Source organism: Brachycentrus maculatus, unplaced genomic scaffold (genome assembly GCF_059751285.1).
Source record: "Brachycentrus maculatus isolate JH-2025_06_01 unplaced genomic scaffold, ASM5975128v1 h1tg000905l, whole genome shotgun sequence".
NCBI lineage: Eukaryota > Metazoa > Arthropoda > Insecta > Trichoptera > Brachycentridae > Brachycentrus > Brachycentrus maculatus.
The window spans coordinates 1-15,190 of record NW_028281630.1 but is presented as its reverse complement, the minus strand read 5'-3'; positions in this window follow the sequence as shown (position 1 = coordinate 15,190).

The window sequence follows — 15,190 nt, the reverse complement described above, 5'->3', positions numbered from 1 at the left end:
ACGTAATTGAACTTTTTACTTAAAACACCGGTTATGTATTGAAAAATAAGTTTTTCTTCGGAATAAATCTTTGTTTTAATTTTTTAAAGGTAGGGAAATACCAATATTATTATATTATTTATTGATTCGGCATTAACTTTGTGGAATGACATGATTATTAGACATGTTTTAATTTGTACCAGAAGATGAAAACAACTGTCGTTTTCAAAACAAGTCATAAATAAAAATAAAACTCGATAAAGTGGTTTATTCAAGAGTTTAATTTTATTAAAATTACCAATATTATTATTTTTTTAATTTATTGGAAACACGTCAAGCTCCTAGCGCGGCTGGTCGCGTACTGAATTTGAACGTTTGAAATCTCAGCCTTAATACTGACTATTTACTTATGTTTATTAGGTACTAACTTTTTGTAACACAATTTTATGTCTCCAATTATCATTTTCATTTACTACTGTGTTAAAGGAAAAAATACTTCACCTCTTATAATTTTATAAATAACTTCACATTTCAAAGTTCACCACTTATTATTATTGAAGTCAACGAGTTATTTACATTTTCTTTGGCAATGTTGGATTTTAGTCGAATAATCAAGCTATGCGGGTTGCATATATTAGGCGCACAAACTAAAAATATATAATACATTTTATAATAATAAAAAATCTGTAAATAAAGAATAAATAAGTAAATCTACCGAAAACGTAAACAAGGTTTCTGACATTGATGAATCAAATACTTTTTAGGTGTTTTATTACTCATTGAATTCACCAAATTGCTGCTTTGCATTGAAAGTGAGGCAACTCCAAAAATAAAATAAATCTAACACAATTATTTGAATAATAACAATGATTATTTTTTATTATAATTTAAAATTAACTTGGTAAATACCACGAATTTAAAACACATATTTATGACACATCGCTCACTCCTTTCAACAACGTCATATATCTAAAATCGTCAATTTTCAGTGGTGCATGTTTTTAGAATACCCAGAAAATGTACTATATCCCAGCGAAAGCGGCATATTTTTAACTTAATATTTACTCGCTACTTGTTGTTTTTTTAAATAAACTTAATATTTTTCAAATGGAGAAAAAAACCTTCAGGTTTTACCAAAGAATATCTGTTGCACAGTAAAAAGTTCAATAAGTGGCTTGATATTTATTTTTAATACATTTCATTGTATTCTTAAACTTTAAAAATGATCTCCTGTTTTTTTTTTGATAAATGATATATGTTGTTGAAAGGAGTGTGTGACATGCTTCAATGTACTGATTATTATCACACAGCGAAATGATAATTATAATGATGTTGAATGCGTCGAAACGCGCGTCATGATAATAAGATAATAATTTGTGGTACATATTTAAAAAGTTAACTTAAAATTTTACAATGGTTACATAGATATTACCATAAAGTAACTTCCAAGTTAAATTATTAATAAATCATTATTATTCTTCATTCATTTCTTGGCCCCTATCTGCCCCCAAATGGTGCACAAGGTACCGTATCACATTCTTCATACATTCAGGCATCTCATCATACATTTTCAAACCCTTATACATTAAACAATTTTGTGAACCGGTTTTTTTCAAAAATCATTTTCAAAGTCTTATTTTATCCTTATTTCTAGAATTTCCTTATCCTATGTTCTAGAATTTTATCGTTAAAATATTTGGTTAATTTATCGTTAAATTTTTTATTTACAAAGATTCATCAGTAAGTCACTTTCCTTGAACCCATTATAAACCTTTATCACCAAAGCCTGTATTCAGTCTACTTTCATCCTTCTTTTGCCAACTCCATAAAAAAATATATAGACTTTCGTTCGTTAAAATCCATCAGGCTTAGTTGGGAGGGCGGGAGTAGTCTACCAAAATACCTGGTTAGGTATTCTGCATAAGCTCAGTAGAAAAGGGGGATATTCTTTTCAATACTAAGGTAGCTACGCAAGCATTTTCTTTTACATGCAAATATATTTCATTCAATTACAGTAAATTTTCAGTCAGAGATTCTAAATTGAATTAGAAATTCTCAATGCGTATCACGTATTAAGGGGATATTCGCAAACACAGAATTCAATCATATGTAGGTCGACCATTGGAGAGGAAAACGTCTCTTTACGGCCGATTTTTTAAATAATGTTTTTGGATTTTTTTTGTTCTTTAGAATATGTACAGAAAAATATTTATATAATTTTTCCTAACTCCTTACCTTTCAATAACTCTTTTAAAATTTATTGAATGATTTTGAAGGAAAATGATTTTTTAATGCAAAAACGGTGTTTTAAGGAAAAAAATATTACGTAAAATGTTACCAGGATTTACAGAAAATTAAGTTGTTACTTGATAAATACTCTGCCTTAAAAAAATCCTGCTTTTCCATTACACATGAAGTCATTTAACAGCAAAACTATGTACAAAAGAGCTTACTTCATAAATGGAAAACGGGCGTGAGTATACGAGTATTTGAAAAACATTGTATCATTCGGCCATATCATCCATGATTGAATGACTCATGATGTACAAATAACCAATAAATATCTTAATAAACAAACAAACTATGTAACTAACTAACCATCACGCCGCTTCATCGCAAGGGTAGGTGGAGTAAATAGAAGGCCATACCAATCTGCCATTGTAGACAATATTCGCCTCTTCCACAATCATACATCTTTTCATACATACACGTCTATTATTCCGAATGAAATAAATAAACCCTTCTTAATAACCAAATGTTGTAAAATGTGCCTACGACACGGGAAAACCCAGTAAGGACACGTTACTTTAAATTTTAAATTGTAAATACAGCAGGACCTGTTTAATCCGAACTCCCGCTAATCCGAACACCTCTGTAATCCGAAAGCCTAACCATCCCTTAAATGCACGCCTGAAATGGGCTGACCAAGTGGATATTCCTGTGCCAGAGAAGATGCTTTTTGGTAATTGAGAGTCAAAGCTTTTTACTTATCATTAAATAAATCTAGGAACTAAAATATTTACAACATTTTGAGTGTGTCCAAATACTTGTTTACAAATCTGGATTATCTCCAATTATAGTTATTTTTCATATTATTTTTTACATCTCATCTAAGACGAAGAAGAATACCCAGACTTCCATATTCTTCTTCATTTTTGATGAGATATCAAAAAATAATACTAAAATATTTGATTTCTTTAAAAAAGTTGTCTAAATACATTTAAAATTTAAAAATACTTATATTCGTTTTATTTGATAATATTCGTTTTATTTGATAAAAATACTCTACTTTGTAATCTGAACGCTCCACTAGTCCTTGCAGAGGGTAAATTTACGGTTTGGATTATGATAGAGGTCCTGCTGTATGAGTTTCATCAAGATATATCAAAATAAAATAAAATACCGGATCGATCCGTGACCTTGAACACGGTAGCCAAACTCGCTAGCCACTCCACCACGGGGGCGGACATTATGTATTCCAGACGCCACCTGTATCGCGCAGGCATTGAACCCGCAACCTTGCTGGTTAGGAAATCTGGCGTAATTACATGGGGGCGATTGAACTACATAATGCAAACGAACCGGCGACCTTCAAAACCGTAATCCTTGGAGCCAGTCACTCAACTGATAAGCACACATTATACAGTTTAATGCTTCTAATCTCCAAATAACTTTATAAAATTAAACAGCTTTGTTTTAACCACCTTTTTTGTATTATTCGTACACTTTAAACAACCGGCTTCGACAACAACCTTGTCATCATCAGGATTTGTTAAATTCTACTACTACTACTACTACCATCACGCCGTTTCCCCGCAGGGGTAGGCAGAGAGGATGGAACGCCACACTCTTCTGTCCTGACATACACTCCTAGCCTCCTTCACATCCATACATCTAGTCATACATGCCCTCCGATTACGCAGACTTTTGACACCGCCAGATTTTAGGTTCTGATTGATCTGATCAATCAAATTCTGAAACATAAAAATACTAAAAAACATTAAAATACTCATAGTTAATTACATTCCCTTACCAAAAACTTCCACACACTCCATACACCATGTGAAAATATAATTAAAATATGATTACAACATTTTGAGTGTGTCCAAATACTTGTTCACAAAATCTGGATTATCTCCAATTACAGGAGTTATTTTCATATTATTTTTTGGCATCTTATCTTTGGAAGAAGAATATGGAAGTCTGGGCATTTACGGGGCTGACGACCGACATAGGATGGTTTTAGTGATCACTTTACACACGTGTAACATTCACCAATTCTACCCATTATTGACAACCACACTACTCAAATTCTTGGAACTATGGTTACTACTACTACTGAGCCTTATCCAATGGTGTATAGGGCACTGTATCAAATTGATACAGTGCTAGATTACTAAACTATCCTACGAGCTACGAGTGACGTTGTTACTAAAAATTCGAAAAAAAATATGAGAGAAATAAAAATTTATGTTTCTAATCTGCAAATAACTACATATATTATGATTACTACAGCTACTGAGCCTTCCCTGCCCCCAATGGTGTATAGGGCACCGTATCAAATTGATGCGGTATTAACTCTAGATTACAAAACTATCCTACGAGTGACGTTGTTACTAAACACTCGTAAAAATTACAGAATTAAAAATTACGCTTCTGCAAATGACTACCTATACTATGATTACTACAGCTACTGAGCCTTCCCTGTGCCCAATGGTGTATAGGGCACTGAATTACGAATTGTTCTTCGACTGTATCCGCTCGTCGTCTGTTTTTTGGTCACGTGGGTGAACACGTGACTCGTGTGATCATAGGCGTGATCTTTATACAAGTAAATAAATAAAATTTAAATACTAATATTTTTTAGGTTTGAAATGATTCTAGGTACCTACTTGTATCTACTTAGTTGCAACCCTTATTTTCATTCAAAAGTGCATAGAGTTACTGGAAGTCAGTAACAAATATGATCGTTCGAGCCACAGCAGGGTGATTACGATCCAGTGGAAGAGATTTCACACATCTATAAAAATTACAACCAACATGCGAAAGAACTCCAACAATAGTGCATATATACAAGTTTGAAAAAAAGCAATATGGATGTTCAATAATGGGTAGAATGGTAAACGATAACACACTTAAGTCACCTATAAAGCCATCAAGACTGAAGACAGCTAAATGTCAGGCCGCAAGCCCTGGAATGCTCAGACTTCCATGTTATAGTCTTAAAAAAACAACAGATCTTTCGTTTCAGTTGAGACACCAATAATAATTAAAATAAATGTATGTATGAGCAGATGAACGAATGTGGAAGAGGCGGAAATTGTTTTCAAAGACACATCAGTGTGGGATTCTATTCTTTCCGCCTACCTATGAAGGAAAGCGGCGTGATGGTTAGTTAGATAATTGTATAAATATATATTTATATATATATATATATATATATATATATATATATATATATATATATATATATATATATATATATATATATATATATATATATATATATATATATATATATATATATATATATAAATATATATATCATCGTCTATAGGGTATAACATCCAGTGTCTGATATAATAAATAATGAAGTAATTCATTATTTATCAATTTAATTTAATTCTGATTTCACATAAACAAGCATAGCTGAGTGACTATCAGAGCTATTTTCAAAGGATTCTGAAAATTAAACCATTCAATTATTGGCGAATTAATTGGTAAATTAATATATCAGCCTCAATACATTTCTGAATAAAATTTGATGAGCACAGCTGACAGCCATTGTGGCAAAATTTCGTGATATTATTTGAAAGCGTGGGATTATCACGATAGTATAAGTATTATAACTATTAAAATATAACTAATGAATCTATATCTTATAAATAGTGTCTGGTATTCTATTTCGTTAACTAATTCGTTATCTGAACCAGCGGTTCCCACCTGTGGTACGCGTAAACCCACATGGCTGGTGGTGCGCGAAAAATAATCAGTAATATCGGATATAAAAGGTAAAAGTGATCAGACATAAAAAAATTAATTTAAAGTTTAAATAATAAACATATTTTCTATTAATATCGGTATTTTTTTTGAAAAAAAATGCGTGCGGTGCATTTCATTGTTTTATAGAAATATTTTTTTAATTCTGTTTTTTTTTTAACATAATAATTACTTGTTAACTGAACTAACTTGTTACTTAAAAATATACTTCTTTATTTCGAAGAAAAACTTATTTTTTTCAATTTAATCAAATAATTTATTCTATTACGTTAAATGTTTTTTTTTCAAACCCTTATCCGCACCCCAATGCTGCACGGGGCACTGCATCATATAAACGCAGTGTTATCTTGATCGTTAACACATGAATGAATGGTGATCAACCCTCTGCTTCAGGTGCCAGTCCAGTATCAAATAAATATTAGTGTGAAAAATCACTTATAGTATTTATTTGACCCCCCCTGGGAATCGAACCCAGAACCCAGAACGGTAGCAGAGCGTGCTGACCATTACACTACGGAGGCGGACAAAAATGGCGTTAAATGTTACCAGGGTTTAAAGAAAATCAAGTTTAAAAAAAATGAGGCCCAAAATACTATTTATCGTATATTCTTCATAATTTTTGTTACACCCTGTAAATATAAAAAAAAGTAAACATAATCCAACAAAAGAAAATGTTTACTTTTTACCCTAACGTCTTTTGCTAAGAAGGGCTTAGTATAAAATCATATTGCTTACATTTATAAATAAAACAGAAAAATTATCTACTCAAAGCTTCTATTATATCTTACCCTGTAATCCCTCTTTAAAGGAGATTGATATTTTTTTAATGTTCACGGAACTAAAAAGTAAAGCCTGCCTTTTAAGCTTCTTTTGTTAAGGATCAAGAGTCTGGAGAGGGGGAAGATTAGAACAGGAGGAATGAAATATGACCCAAAAAAATCTGGACAAATAATTTTCAAAGCGTTTCCAAGCGACTCGTATTTTAAACAAAATATTTTTAATAATAAATGTGGGTTTATAATATTTTTAGTGTATCAAATCTTTCAAAACTTTATTCATTCAATTCAAACCCTTATCCGCACCCCAATGGTGCGTAGGGCACTGCATCATATAAACGCAGTGTTATCTTGATCGTAAACACATACGGAAAGGTGATCAGCCCTCCGCTTCAGATACCAGTCCAGGGTAATATTGAATAAATATGAGAGAGAAAAAAATCACTTAAAAACTTATTTATACTGATCAATATATATATATGAATACAATATATATATATATATATATATATATATATATATATATATATATATATATATATATATATATATATATATATATATATATATATATATATATATATATATATATATATATATATATATATATATATATATATATATATATATATATATATATATATATATATATATATATATATATATATATATATATATATATATATATATATATATATATATATATATATATATATATATATATATATATATATATATATATATATATATATATATATATATGTCGCATGCGTCGCACTGAATAAAACAAAAGACATCAGGTAGAAAAATATTATAAAGATAAATTAAGAATAAACTTTAATTATAAACTTTAATTACAAAGCAACACATTGTTTATTTTATTATTATACACCCACTTTACATATTATTTACACTCAAGTTACAAAAGAAAATTATTACCACGTTATATATATGTTCTCAGACACTGTATTATTCAACCCACAATATCAATATTAACTAAGGGAGTACTTTCAAATATACAAATCCACATAGGAGACACACCTGTGTCCCACGCTCATTTTTTGTTATTAAAATATGTATTGAAATTTGTTTTGTTTTAGGATATATTAAAAAAAAATTGTTTTAAATTCTTTCAATAACTCTTTTCTTTTCAAAGGCATTTTTTGCGAAAAAATCAATTACAACAAATCGGCTGTCCAAACTTGAAACACAGCAAGGGATATTTTTTGTAGTACGTTTTTATTACATTTTTGGACTACGTAGAGTCTACTTAGTCCAAAAATGTAAAAAAAAACGTACTACAAAAAAATGTCCCTTACTGTGTTTTGAGTTTGGACAGCCGAAATGTTACCTGCCTGCGTTTAAAGAAAATTCAGTTGCAGGCTATCGAATATCCCGCCTTCATGCAATATGAATGTTCGATTATGGTGAACGTTAAAAAGTGATCACGCCCACAATCTGATCATAATCTGCCCACGAACATTCTCACATAATCTCCCCAGAATTCTTCTTCGTCGACTTCATCACTTGAGAGTAATTCTCCATATCTTGGGCAGCTCTAAACAGCATCTCAACAGTCCTGATCCCCGTTCAATCTCGTATATTCCGGAGCCAGGAGATCTGTCTTCTGCCCACACCTCGTCAACCTTCTATTTTGCCCTTGAATCATAATTGTTATTTATTATACAGAAGTCGTATCCCAATTTTCGTCTAAATTTAGTTCTTTATTTTCATATTATTTTTTGACATCTCATCGAAGATGAAGAAGAATAAGGATGTCTGGGCATTTACGGGGCTGACGACCGTCATAGGCTGGTTTAAGTGATCACTTTACATTCACCAATTCTACCCATTATTGACAACCACACTACTCAAATTCTTGGAAGTTTGATATATATGAACCAATTTAAAAATATTATTCTTGAATCACAAGAACTTCACTAGAGACATCTATTAGTGAGATGAAAAGAAGCTTTTTATTGAGCAGAAACTCTTTTATTAGTATGTGAGGTCCAAATCCTGGATTATAATCACATACATGAGAAACGCCAGAAAATATCATTTTCATATTTGTTATTTAAGCTTATAATTTGACCAGATTGAATGTTTGCATCACAACATTTTGAATGTTTGCAAATACTTGTTTACAAAATCTGGATCATCTTCAATTACAGGAGTTATTTTATTTTCTTAGTTAGTTATTTGTTTCTTTATTTTCCAAATTTAGAGTTATTTATTTTCTTAGTTAGTTAGTTATTTGTTTCTTTATTTTCCAAATTGAGAGCTATTTATTTTCTTAGTTAGTTAGTTATTTGTTTCTTTATTTTCCAAATTGAGAGCTATTTATTTTCTTAGTTAGTTAGTTATTTGTTTCTTTATTTTCTAAATTTAGAGTTATTCATTTTCTTAGTTAGTTAGTTATTTGTTTCTTTATTTTCCAAGTTGAGAGCTATTTATTTTCTTAGTTAGTTAGTTATTTGATTCTTTATTTTCCAAATTGAGAGCTATTTATTTTCTTAGTTATTTAGTTATTTGTTTATTTATTTTCCAAATTTAGACTTTTGAAGGTGTGGGTTTACTTTTTAATATTAAAATGAGACTTAAAGGTGGAATTTATTGCTGGGCTTTAAATTTGATTTTCCAAGAGAAGTGTACAAGAAAATCTGAGTAACTTGTAAAATATTCCAAATTTTAATATAAAGGAAACGACTAATGGAATTGGATTCCTTGAAAGCATTTTGCTTAATTTAGAAGCAACTTTTGCTCACCGATTTTAAGAAATGTACAAAGAAATAAATTTTATGACTACGGAAGAAAATTTTCAAATACTTTCGTAATCTATCTATATAAACAAAAATGTATATGTTCGTTTGCTCAAAATCTTAAATCATAAGTAATTCATTCACTTTTGAAATATTGTCAAAACTTTGCGTTCAAATTCACACGAGTTTTTATTTTTTGTCTTCTTCTTCTTCTAATCGTTATCCGCACCGCAATGGTGCTTAGGGCACTGCATTGTATTGACATAGCGTTCTTTTGATCGTTACTTGTATGAAGGCAATGTGATTACTACGTTTCAGGGACCAGTCGAGGGTAATATTAAATAAATATTAGAGTGTAAAATAATATGACATATATTTTTGGCATTTTATTCTCTCTGCCTACGTTTAAGTTATTTAGTTTAAGTTATTTAAACTATCACTTGTTGAGTTTTCCCTAAACGGTGTAAATATTATGTATTCAAATATACAAAGCATTATAATGAATGCTAAAATAATCTGTCTCGGTGCTTAGCAACGTAGAAAAAGGGTGCATTTTAATTATTTTTATTTTAATAAATAGCCTTTACATGCGTAAACAAATGACGCGGAACGGATGATCTATTTGAATCAACCCTTGGAAAAAGGAAACTTTTTTCAGTTTAATAAATATTTTAAAAAAATCTCCTTGCCTACAATGATTTATATCATATTTAGTTTATATGTCGCTCACTCCTTTCATGAACGTCATAAATCAAAAATCATCAATTTTCAGTTGTGCATGTTTTCGCAATGCCCAGATACTATATCCCAGCAAAAGCGGCTTATTTTTTACTTAATATTTACCCGCTACAGGGCAGAAAGTGTTGTTTTTGCATTTTGAAGAAATGGTATTGTTTAATTAGTTTTTTTAATATACTTAACATTATTCAAATGGAGAAAAACCTTCAGGTTCTACCTAAAAATATCTGTTACACAGTAAAAAGTTCAATAAGTGGCTTGATATTTATTTTTAATACATTGTATTATGTTTATACACTTTAAAACGTTCTCCTGAAAAATCAAGATTTTTGATTTATGACGTTCTTGAAAGGAGTGAGCGATGTCTTAAAAATGAAAGTGGATGTGTATTGTTTATAATAAATTAAAAAAGTTGATTCCCAAAAAATACAAAAGATACAACAATACAATAGACATAATGGATTCATTATCTTATATCAATCAAGATTTGTCACTAGGTTCATTTGTTTGTCTTATTCGTCCTGTCATACTTTCTAAATGAGACACCACTAAATCCGATAGATCTTTAACTCCTATTGCCTCATCAATTTTTGTCATCTGCATACCATCATTAACAAATTCTGTTTCCAATTTAAACCTTTCTATTTACAGCATCCCTTAAAACCATCTACATAAATAAATAAAATAAATTTTTTGAAGGAATTTTCATCTGGGTGGACAAATTTTTATCTTCGTAGTATTGTGGTTAGCACATTATCTACCACGTTAGAGGTCCTGTATTCGATTGGCTGAAGAAAAATAAAATATCTGATTTTTTCAAGCACATTTATTTTAGCTTGAAAAAATCAGATATTTTATTTTTCTTCAGCCCATCGAATACAGGACCTTCAACGTGGTAGATAAAGTGCTAACCACATCACCACAAAGATGACTATTTGTCCACCCAGATGAAAATTCCTTCAAAGTTATTGTTTTTTTTTAAATTTATTTATGCAGATGGTTTTAAGGTATGCGGTAAATAGAAAGGTGTAATATTATTTTTTGACATCTCATCAAACATGAAGAAGAATATTAATATATGGTCGTCAGCCCCGTAAATGCCCAGACTTCCATATTCTTCTTCATCTTTGATGAGATGTCAAAAAATAATATGAAAATAACTCCTGTAATTGGAGATAATCCAGATTTTGTGAACAAGTATTTGGACACACTCAAAATGTTGCAGAAAGGTTTAAATTGAAAACAGTATGTGCTAAAGAAGGTATGCAGTTGACAAAACTAATGAGGAAATAGGACATATATGGTAGATCTATCTGATTTAGTGATGTTTTATATAGAAAATATGACAAGACGTAAAAGACAAATAAATGAGCTTTGTGACGAATTTTGATTGATATAAGATATTGAATCCATTGTATTGTTTTTAGGTATCAATTTTATTAATTTATTATGATAACACATCCACTATCATTTTTAAGACATATGAACTAAATATGCCATAGATCCTTGTATTTAATAGGCAAGGAGAATTTTCTAAGGGGATTTTTTTTTATTTTTACAAAGGGATGCTGTAAATGTGCGCTTCAAATAACTCGATTAATACTGAACGCACAAATAGCCCATTTGCATACGGTGTCACTTCGAGTCTATTCGCTATCCTGCGCCGACAGGGATACAGGTTTTGACGTATCTCTGTTTATTTATGTGCGAAACTGTGAACAGTCGGGAGAATATCGATCACGTAGTCGAGAGGAGAGGAGTGGGGAAAATGAGGGAAAACACAGTAACTAAAACAAGCGCATTCATCAGTATCATTTCGCCGCTGCGTCGAGGCGCGCGCGTCGGCCGACATCTCCGCGTAACTATCACGACAATTGTTTTCAAACATGATGGGGTATAATGGTTCCCCAAACAAATACGTGTGTCCGAACGACAGGCAACTCTCACTAAGAGCAAAGTAAGTCTAAATTATACTAAATCATCTGTTTATATTATATATTTATTTTCAAATATGCACGCTGTTGCGTTCGCTTGGACCTGTTGCTTATTTCAGGTTATTTGTGACAATATGTTAGGGAAGTCTTGCCTAAACACGAAGCACCTACCTCTACATATATGGGATAATATGTGTAATTTTTTGTGTTACTATCAAATACTGATAACGGTTCTTTTATGTCCCGATATTCATTTGATAAATGGTGAATTGTATGTATATACCCCGAGCTTCATAATATTTATCAGTAAGATAACTAACGTTCCTGTTTCATAATCTTAAATTAATTTCATTATTTTTTGTTTATTTTGTTGGCTTATATTACATTTATTACAACACATTTTTTACACATAATTTACATTAATATATATAAATATATAAATATATATATATATATATATACATATATATATATATATATATATATATATATATATATATATATATATATATATATATATATATATATATATATATATATATATATATATATATATATATGTAATAATAAAACCCTTATCCGCACCCCAATGGTGCAAAGGGCACTGCTTCATATGAACACAGTGTTATCTTGATCGTTTACACACGAAGGAAAGGTGATCAGCCCTCCGCCTCAGGTACCAGTCCAGGGTAATATTGAATAAATATTACAGTGAAGGCATCTCATCATACATTTTCAAACCCTTTTTCATCATACAATTTTGCGACTCAAAATGGCTTATTTTATCCTTATTTCTAGTACTATGTTCATGAAAGTATGTTTAAAACATATTATCCTTGAAATATTTAGGTAATATATCCACTATTTTTATAGTTTATCCACTATTTTTTCTTTTATTTAATCGAAGAATAAAATGACAACTATACAGTTTTTTTCACGTGAATTTTATTTGATCAGTGACAGGGTTTCGTCGTAACCGACATCATCAGACTGGTGTGAGGCTAGACAAAATTCTATGTTACATACACTACCATGCAGAGGTTGAAAACCAAGATTTTTTAAAAAATTTCTGGAAAAAAATAATTTTAAATGAATGAGATTAAGTATTGTTTTAAAATTTACAGTTTGTAATATATAATTTTTGTCCGCCTCCGTGGTGTAATGGTTAGCACGCTAGGCTACCGTTCTGTAGGTCCCGGGTTCGATTCCCAGGGGGAGTTAAATAAATTTAAGTGATTTTTTCACTCTAATATTTATTTAATATTACTCTGGACTGGTACCTGAAGCGGAGAGCTGATCACCTTTCCTTCATGTGTTAATGATCAAGATAGCACTCCGTTTATATGATGCAGTACCCTATGCACAATTGGGACGTGGATAAGGGTTTGAATGAATGAAATGATAATTCACAACATTTTGAGTGTGTCCAAATACTAATTAACAAATGTGGATTATCTCCAATTCGTTATTTTTCATATTATTTTTTGAAAAAAAATTGTCAAAAAATATTAAATTGTCACATTATTGTAACATTGTATTGTATTGACAAAAAAAATTGAGACACCTATAATAATCCATATTGAAATATCAATTAAAGGGTGAATAATCTAGTGTTTGATAATAAAAAAATGTGTATTAAGGTACCAAGTACCTATATTACAAATAAAGCACTGGGTAGGATACCCTTTTCCAAATAACCAAATACGAAATCAGGCATGCAGAATTTTCCAAACAAAAAATAAATATGTCAAATCGGATTGACGTAGGTAAGCTTTGAAAACCAGAGAGATTTTTCCATTACATAAACTGATTTGTTATGCGATGGATATGAACGGATTCCTATTTTTTATTTTAACCTTGAATATATCGTAGTCGCACAGGAGAAAGTAACTAACTAACAAAACGTAAAATGTTCAGGAGGGCCATTTAAGTCACTATTGCTCGGAAAAAAATTAAACATCAATGCAGTTAGTCATTTTTAACAAGTCAATATATTTACAACATTTTGAGTGTGTCCAAATACTTGTTCACAAAATCTAGATTATCTCCAATTACAGGAGTTATTTTCATCTTTGATGAGATATCAAAAAATAATATGAAAATAACTCCTGTAATTTGATATAATCCAGATTTTCTGAAAAAGTATTTGGACACACTCAAAATGTTGTAAATAAATTATATGGTCAAATTATAAGCTTAATAATAAAAATGAAAATGGTATTTTCTGGCGTTTCTCATGTGTGTGATTATAATCCAGGATTTGGATCTCACATACTAATATAAGAGTTTCTGCTTAGTAAAAAGCTTCTTTACATCTCACCAATAGATGTCTCTAGTGAAGTTCTAGTGATTCATGAACAAGGTTTCTAAATTGGTTCATATATATAGAACTTCCAAGAATTTGAGTAGTATGGTTGTCAATAATGGGTAGAATTGCTGAATGTTACACGTGTGTAAAGTGATACCTTAAACCAGCCTATGACGGTCGTAAGCCCCGTAAATGCCCAGACTTCCATATTCTTCTTCATCTTTGATGAGATATCAAAAAATAATAAGTGAATATATTATACTTCCAAGTTAAGAATCGCTTTGGGATTTTTTTTATTATGTTTACAATCCCTCAACATCCCTGATCCCTTTTGACAGTGACTGCTAATTAATACAAAAAAATAAAGCCACTTGAGATCTACCCAAGCTCCTTTGCCTAACCGTCAAAATATTTTCAATTTTGCTAAGTAGATAGTGTTTTAGTATTAATCAGTCTTGATAATGAAGCGATTATCTTCGAAACCGGTAGACATTAAAACTAAATTAAAATAAAAAAATATTAATAATAATTTTAATATAAAGTTACATTTTGATTATTCACTCAAAATGTTTATTATTAACAACATTTTGAGTGTGTCCAAATGCTTGTTCACAAAATCTGGATTATCTCCAATTACGGGAGTTATTTTCATATTGTTTTTTGACATCTCATCAAGATGAAGAAGAATATGGA